Raw genomic sequence first — 9576 nt, 5'->3', positions numbered from 1 at the left:
TCTTTTATCTTACGATATGCTCTATATTTCCATTCTGTTATTATTCATACTTTACATCCCTTTCTATGTTATTGTTCATGCCTTACATACTCGGTACATTACTCGTACTGACGTCCCTTCTTGTGGATGCTGAGTTCATGCCCGCAGGATCAGGTAGCCAGTCGGACGATCCACATCAGTAGGACCTCCCCTCAGCGGCAGTCAGTACGCTCCATTGATCCAGAGCTACAACCCTTTTTGGTATGCTATTTTGTTATGTACATATATGGGTACGGCAGGGCCTTGTCCTATCCTTTCTACAGTTTGTACTCCATAGAGGTCTGTAGACAGTGATATGTAGTCGTGATGTTATGCAGCCTCGTCGGCGTTTATTTTGTTGTACAGTATATATGTGGCGGCCAAATCGGCTCGCGCTGTTACTCTCAGTGTTTACATTTATATGTATGTGTTGGCCGTGAGTTCCCGGTGCAGTCTCTTATGTTGATTGTTCGGGAGACAGTACAGCTCAGTTACAGATTGTGTATGGGCCCAGGATAGTCAGTGAGCAGTAAATGCAAGCATAGGAGTGCTTGGCCAGTAGTGGTCGGGCACTTGTTACGGCCCATCAGTTTGGGTCGTGATAATAACTGTCCTGCTTGTTTTGAGGACAGTCTGTCATGAAATGATCAGGTTTCCCACATATATGACAACAGTAATCGTTTTCTTTGAAGTTTCTACTGGAACCTCCTGTTCTAGGAAAACCCTACTTCTCTCGATCATTTTATGAAATCTCTGCGTGAGATAGGTCATTTCTGACTCGTAATCACTCGAGTCTCTTCTTGCAGTTTGAGAACTAGGCTTTTTTCCTTCTTCACCTCATTCTTTTCTGCCTTCTTTATGATCGTCTTCATTTCATAAGTCTTAAGGTTCCCAATAAGCTTATCGACTGTCAATTTGCTGAGATCTTTGGCCTCAGAGATAGTATTTACCTTGCTATCCTAGGAGTCAGTTAATACACCATGCAATTTTCTTACCAGCTTGGTGGTTGTGATGACTTTTCTGAGAGAGTGGAGCTCATTGATTATGGAGGTGAATCTGGTGCGCATCTCATGAATGGATTCACTCCTTTTCATTTTGAACATCCCGTAATCTGTGGTGAGCATGTCAATCTTGGAGTTTTTTACCTGAGTTGTTCCTTCATTGCAGTTTGAAGAGCTTCCCAGATCTCTTTGGCTGATGAACAAGCTGAGACTCGATTGTACTCTTGCGGATACCACACACGAGAATCTTCTTGGCTTTATAGTTTTTTTCAATCTTTTTTCTGTCAGCTTCGCTGTATTCCTTTCTCGTTTTGGCAGTGGTCTCTTTACCGTCTTCACTTGTGTGAACTGGAATATAGGGACCATCACAGATGACAACCCATAGCTCAGAGTCTTCAGCCATGATGAAATCGTGTATCCTAGTCTTCCACCACCCATAGTACATTCCATTAAATTTGGTGAATGACTGTCCTTCTTCCATGTTTGGCACGGCTGCCATTTTACAGATTCTTTCTAGTGTTATCCTTTTAGAAAGCATTTGCTCTGATACCACTTGTTAAAGGCCGTGTGTCCACTAAATAGCATAAGAGGGACCTGGTTGTGTACCAGTTCCCTTATGCAATGCAGTAAGTAAAGAAGGCACGATTTTACCGTGAAAATAAGTAAAGAAGGCATGATTTTACCGTGAAAAGCTACTTGCTCAAGGGATTAAAAACCACGACCTACCCCAGTAGGATTTCAACTCAACTACATGAGAAACTTCAGGTTACAACTCTATTGTAAGCTAGGATTAACTCCCATAATCCCTTACCCTTACAATACGCTTATGCAACCTAAGAACTAACCCCCATAGTCCCTCCTCACTTTCAGCGCTCCGGTTGCAAGCACCTCCACTTGACTAACTCTATCCTAGGACCACTAATACACCTAGACTAACTCTAGCCTAGTGTACCACTCAAAAGCTAGCGGAAACACACTTCCAGCAAATACACTTTGAGACTTTAAGACACCTACAACCAGCTTCTAAGCAAGAAGAGTAGGTTTAAAATTTAAGCACAATTGAACAAAAATTTACAACAACCTAAAGAACTTAGACTAAATCTTGTATTTGGATCAGGTTCTTTAACTTGTAGGTGACTTTTTTCATGAGCGATCTTGAGAACTTGTGTCGGCAGCTTTGCACGATTTAGATTTGGTTATCAAGTCTACCAAATATGTTGCCATCATGTTGTATATATAGTGGAAGCATGTGGGGTGAAAAGAGACCACTTGTTCATTTTGACCTAAAGCTTGGGCCAGCTCACTGCTGTACTTGTGTGCAGCAAGTGGCTCATCTTTACAGCTGTCTCTGCCGACAGTGCAAGGTGCACAGAGAGCAGATTACAGACTTGGTCTCTTAACTGGTTTTGAAACAGTTTGACAATCATCAAAACACGAATGCAGTTGGAACTATCACATTTTTTATAGAGTGATTTCTTCGTTTTAACTTCTAATGCCCTGTTCTAGTTAAACTTACATGAAAGGGATGACAACACACTTCTTGAGTTTCTAACCTCTTTAATCCTAAACTTACTACTTAGTCAACCAAGTAACAATGACACAAACCTCATTACACATAAACATCCTTTGATGATTCAATTCATATAGGTATATTTGCAAGTCCAGGTTAAGTCTTTAAAATTATTTAAGTACAAGCAAACAATCTCACAGTGTGGGCAAAGATTAACAATATACTCTTCAAATTTCCATCTTTCGAAGCAGGCATCTATCAGTCAATTAAGAAAGAGAGCAAATAAACTGTACCACAAATGTCTTCTTTACCGTTCTCAACACAAAACATGTTATACAGCATTTATGAAATCAGGGTTTGAAGTGTCCAAACCACTTAAGTAGGCGAAACAGTCACACAATGCAAAAAGGGTAGCCTTTTATCTTCGCTAATCATAAGTAAGGCAGAGTAATGCTTATTTTTAGCTTAAGCTATCAACATAACCACATTAACATGTGTTTAAATCATATTATGCACTCAGGGGGATGGTTTCTACTAACACAAGAAACTGAGCAAAGCAATTAATTACACAGCGGGTTTAAAGCATGCTTTCAATAACACATGCTATAAATACATATGAACTAAGCCTAACTAATTCAAGAAGACATGAACCTTAGCAAAGACTAATGCTTACCACACTTAAACCTATACTAACACATGATTATAAATTAAACTAGCTAACTCACATGCTAACACATACGAATCGTACTAAACCTAAGCAAAACCGATATGAATGCTTATTGACATTATAACAGTTAAACTAAACTAATCTAATCTAATCTAAATAATGTTAAGCTAAACACATGCTAACACATACTTACTATAAATTAAACTAACCTAACTAATCTAACAAACACACAGAGCACATAAACATATAACAACAAAAAATAAATTTAAACAAAATAGGAAATTACTAAAACAAATAAAAGGAGAGAAAATTTACCTTTTATTTTGTGTGCATCCCTTTGTCGAGAGTTGGAATTGCCTTAAGCTCCTTAGCACCAAAACTCAGCCGCAAACAACGAGAAAAAAAAAACTTTTAAAACTAAACCAAAAATTCGAAAAATAGTGAAGTGTCCAATTCTATGTCGGTCACCTTACTAAACATGGATTCGAAGGTTTTTTTTGTTGTAAAAATCATCTTATGTCTGTGTCACGACCCAAAATTGCTTAGTCGTGCGGGCACCTGCCATTTCCCACCTTAGTAGGCGAACCCGTCCCTTAATCATTAATTCAACAACAATAATGTATATAGGACAATAGAAATATAAGTCTCAAACGTAAATATAAATAAGTGAGAAATACAATACTAATACAACCTCAAGGATATGGTCTGGATACAGTACAAGTGCCACTACTAATCAACAAGTCGGGATATACAGTCTCAAGATACGAATACTGTCTCAGAAAGCAAGGAAAGACAGGTATAAAGAAAGAGTCTCCGGGCTACATCCATTAAGCATGCTCACCCTAGACACTCAACATCAAAGCCTCGGGAATCAGTCGCGAGGAGTGGATGTGGAACCTGCCATGTACTTTGCACTCATAAAAGAATTCAGCAAGATAGTATCAGTACAAACACTATGTAGTGGTAGGTATCACAGGCCGACAACAGTTAGCTAACATATATAAAGGAAGAGATTAAAGAATAGAAATTCTCACAATTAAGGATAAACACAACACAGTCCAAGAATAGCAACTCAAGTACTGAAAGATCAAGTCCGAAACTAACAAGTATGAGAATGTAATAATGAGTGCATATGCAATTATGATATGCAATGGCTAATGTAATCTTCGTGAACACGTGCTCTGGGTGGAATACCTCCACGCCTCGACAGTTATGACCCATGAGGGACCCGCGAAGTCCATGTACCACTCTCTCGATCTCGGCAAAGACCTCAAGCATCAAAAACTCTCTCGATCCCCGTAAAGACCTCGGGCATCGGCCTCTTATCTCTCTTATAATCATCAATACCAAGTCTCAGCTCATATCGGTGTATCATGAAAGATGAGAATGAGTGCTATGCATAATATCAATGTCGAATGATAACATATCAAAATCAATCGTGCCACACATGGACACATATCTCAGTATCAATAATAAGTCAAGTTCTTTCCTCTATCCAAGATAATACCCAATAAGTGAGGGATAGCAGTTTTACAATTACGATAAGGCAACTAAGTATTAAGTCTAGTATCAAGCACGTGGCAACAAGGCAATAGATCACAAAAAGGCAACAAGCCCATAATCAAACAACAATACCAACCTAGGTAATCCATCCCAACTTCATATCCGAAGGCGTAACATGCTTTCTCCAACAATCACTAACTTTACATATGCTTCGCAACCGAAGTCTAACCATAAGTTAAGACGTAACCTACTTGGTAGCCGAGCGGGAGCCATGAACAATCAAATCTTTACCTTGACTTTTCAGAGAGCCTCCAAGTACTCAAGTCTATCCATTATCGAATGCCTATTATGGATTCATGCATAAGAAAAGTAAATGAATGAAATCTTGGTTAGAGAACTTATCCTCAAGAGAAATCTGGTTGAAGCCTCCTTAAATCGCCTCAAAGATGCTTAGGAAAAATAAATGTAGGGATAGGAAATGAAGGGTTTTAACTAGGCATTAAATAGTAATCTGGTCCTCGTCGTTCGCTGCAGTGGTCAGGTGTCCACTACAGCGGGTCTGAGCTCGCGACCCTACTCTCACTACCGCGAGTCCGCTACAGCGGATCCCTGTCCTTGTAGTGCCTCGCTACGAATTAGACATACCCACCATAGCAGACCAGGCCTGGCCGAAGCGGGTCAGCTACCGACCAAGGGGTGCCGCTATTGCTGACACCAGACACCAAAAAAATCCCAGTTTATCACTAACTCAATCCCAAAATTTGACAATCACTCGAGACCTTCCAGATACAAACTAGACATGCAATCATACATAAAAATAAGCTACATGCTCACTTGTGGTCTCAAAATTCCTAACGGATGTCTATTTGACCGGGTTAACACCTAATGGCTAAAAACCACTTTCCAACCAATAACCCAAAATGCTCCTGAGTGCCTCGGGGACTGAATTGAACATTCCACCAAGTCATAATCAACCATCCGGACCTCTCAAAATTGACAAATTTTCAAAAAAGGTCCGTTTATCCAAAAGTCAACTATTGGTCAAACGTTTTTCACTTTAAGGCTCTATGTCCTAAAAGTCATCATAAATCCCGCTCAATCATCTCGAAGATCGTACCACCCATCCTCGCGGGTCATAATCGTACTAATAGGGCTCGAGAAAGGGTCAACGGGGGTAAATAGCTCAAAAATACTATAATGACCATACGAGTCGTTACAGGTTGTGTGTTGTGTTAGGGATGGGGTTCTTTATATAGAACCCCCAAATCCCCAAAATTAAGTCTCAAACGATGTGGGGCTTTGAGTTTGCAAGGGATTCTATTGAATTCTTGTATCTGGTTGAAAGCCAATGAAAATCGAGAACAAATGGACAAAACACATTAAGGTTTCGTCCTTGTTTGACCGTAATCGATAAAAAAAGCAAAAGAGAGAAGAGGTGGTATGCGCCGTTTGGCTGTTCTACAGTGGAGAGATAGGGACATTAATTCTTTGCTCAAAATGGTTGAACAATGACTACAAAAAGTGGTTCTACGATGCAACTTTCCTATTTTCTGGCCAGATAACACGGAGAGTGAGGGAGGTTCCAACGACAGCTAGGATTTCAAACTTGAAACCCTTTCAAAAAAATTAAGGGGTGAGTTTGGCATATATTTATTGATATACCAATGCTAAGCCGGGTCAAGGTGAAATGGAGGTGGGCTTCGACCCACTTTCATGAAATAAAAGAGAAAAATGGCCATTCACGCAAATGTGGCCATAATTTCAAACTTGAACTTTAATAAAAATTTCAATTGTGGACATAATTAAAGTGTAAAAATAATTGGTCATTTTGATTATAACCACAATTGATGTAGAAACCATTTGACAATTTTAATTTTAGCTGATTTTAAATGTAATTGAAATTAAAGTTAAATAAATTGTAAAATTGAGATATAATTGATTATTTATTCAATTTAATAAATCTCTTGATTTAACGGAGTAAAATATCTATCAATTGGCCATTAATAGTTTTAAACAATTAATTAATAGTTGTTTTTACTATTTTTAATTAAAATCTTGATAACTATGCTTGAAAAACTTAAGAATACACAAAATATGAAAGATGATATACAATAATATACTTGGTGATATTTTGCCAAATGAAATGGAAAAATGTCACCAAAACAATTTAGTAAAATCATTTTCGACTTGTAAAATGTATATTTCACTCCGTTTGTGCCTCAGGAGCTTTGAACAATTAAAAAAATTATTGGAGCGCAAAAATTAGGTGTCAACAACTGAACCTTTGTTGTTTGGAGATGACAAAGCCGTCCCCGAACATCAAAATTTGACAAACCTGATTTTTGACCGACCAAGTCAATATACTTCTATCTTTTTATGCAATTTTCAAAAATTATGGCCGGACCCTGGTCTCTGAATTTCCTACATATCTCAGGTTGTATGAGAATTTAGGATGCTTGTAGTTCGACTCAATTAAACTTCTAATGCAGTTTTCATAAACAGTTCCCGGGTCTGTCAGTGTCAAAACTGAGAGATCCTGGAAAGATATTTTGGAATGTGACCGACCCTCTGGTATTGAGTTCTTCTACATATCCCCAGTCTCAGGAATCAGGTCACTTGTAGTTCTACTCAATTGGCTGAAAAGGGTATCCTTTGTGCGAGAATGCCTTGGCTTTCAGACTCTATGACAAGTGAAATCGAACGGAAAGAGGCTTGTATGCTCTAAGCCATTGAATGTGGTGCAGTTCACACCCATGGGTGAGAGTGTCCACAAACATAATTCCATTGACTTCGAATTTCTCGTTGTCCGGGCTTTGATAAAAATATTCCGGTGTGTGCCTGACCGGTTGCGAGGTTTTGAAAAAAAAGAGAAAAAAGAAAAAGATCATAATTTTTAAAAGATCAATTTTTGGCTGAATGTGGCGTAGAGCAATCCCCAATTCCTGTCCAGAGAGCTTGACTCTCATTGGCACCCTATTTCGACTGGTTGCATAAAAAAAGTTCCATGCTTGCTCCGCATGCCTCTGGATCTGGTTTGATCAGCCTCTCCTTTCTTTGATGGCTTCTAAACTGCTTTCGTCTACTGGGTGATAACATGGTTGGCCCTCTCGATCCATATTTTTCTGCTTTACCAGCCTTGCGTGGCTTCATAACTGTAACTCTCTTGGTCTTAACTTTGTGTGGGTAACCCTCTCTGCATCATTTGGATTGAATAACCCTCTTGGTCTGCGTCTTATATCTCGCCACCCCTATGTGATTTCGTCAATCTAACCCTGTCGATTTGATTTTTTCGTAGGTGATCCTCTTGGCATTGTTTGATTTAAATGACCCTCTCGGTGTGTGTTTTCAGTTTTACCACCCTTGTGTGGGTTGATGATGTGGCCTTCTCAGCTAACTCTTAAAAAATAGGTGACCCTCTTGGCACCTCTTAACTCGTATGACCCTCTCGGTCATTGCTAATATGAAATGACACACTCGGCATTTTTTCTTAAATGGCCCTCTTGGCGCTTTGCATGAATGACCCTCTCAGTAGTTTGTTTGAGTGAATGACCCTCTTGGCGTTTGTTTAAAGGGCCCTCTCTGTAGTTGTATGAATGACCCTTCCGGCTGTTTGTATGAATGACCCTCTCGACAGTTTGTATGAATGACCCTCTCACCAGTTTGTATGAACGACCCTCTTGGCTGTTTGTATGAATGGTCCTCTCGGCAGTTTGCATGAATGGCCCCTCTAGCCTGTTTGTATAAATGACGCTCTCGGCAATTTGTATGAATAGCCCTCTCGACTGTTTGTATGAACCCTTTTGGCTGTTTGTATGAATGAATGGACCTCTTGGCATTTGAATAAATATCCCTCTCGATAGTTTATATAAATGGCCCTCATGGCCGTTTATAAAAATGGCCTTCTCGGCAGTTGTTATGGATGGCCCTCTAGGCAGTTTGTATGAATAGCCCTCTCGGCAGTTTATATGAATGACCCTATTGGCTGTTTGTATCAATTTCCCTCTCGGCATTTTGTATGAATGGCCCTCTCAGCATTTTGTATGAATGGCTCTCTCGGTAGTTTGCATGAATGGCCTTCTCAGCGGTTGCGGACCCCTCTCAGGCGGTTGCATGAATGACCCTCTCAGTAGTTTGTTTGAATGAATGGCCCTCTTGGCGTTTGAATAAATGGCTCTCTCGGCAATTTGTATGAATGACCCGCTCAGAAGTTTGGATGAATGACCCTCTCGGCATGAAAATGTTTGAAACAAATGACAGATATGGCCCTTTTGGCTAGGTTATCTTTCTTTCGTCCTTTATGTCGGCTATGACCCTCTTGGTCCGATATGCCTTTTTGCCCGTAGTGTGCCCCTTTGGCCTGATAACTTTGTCCTTATGACGTTGTGTTCATTGTAGCCCTTTCGGCCTGATTATACCACCCTTGGGGCGCTTCGTCCCTTTATGGCCCTTTTGGCTCGATTGTGCCACCCTTGTGGTGCTTTGTCCAATTTGGCTCGATTGTGCCTCCTTTGTGGTGCTTCGTCCTTTTCTAGGCCTCTTGGCTCGCTTGTGCCACCCTTGTGGCATTTTGTCCCTTTTATAGCCCTTTGGCTCAATTGTGCATTTAGCATGGACCGGGAATTCCTCTGACGAGCCGTATTTTACCTGTTCTTCATCATGAACAAATGGGACCAAAAAATAGGCGTCCGTCCTCCTGACAGCACTAGGGAACCTACACTCATAGAAAGAGCGTTAGTTTTAAATGAGGTCGATCTGTGTCGTTGAAATCTTTGCATTGTTACTTCGTTTGCTTGGCTGTGTCCTCTACTCCGGCCCATCTAAGATTCGGTAATGCGAGAGATGAAAATTATTTAAAAATGCAATAAAGTTTTCAAAGT

This window comes from Lycium ferocissimum, chromosome 7, assembly GCF_029784015.1.
Source record: "Lycium ferocissimum isolate CSIRO_LF1 chromosome 7, AGI_CSIRO_Lferr_CH_V1, whole genome shotgun sequence".
NCBI lineage: Eukaryota > Viridiplantae > Streptophyta > Magnoliopsida > Solanales > Solanaceae > Lycium > Lycium ferocissimum.
This window is presented reverse-complemented; position numbering follows the sequence as displayed.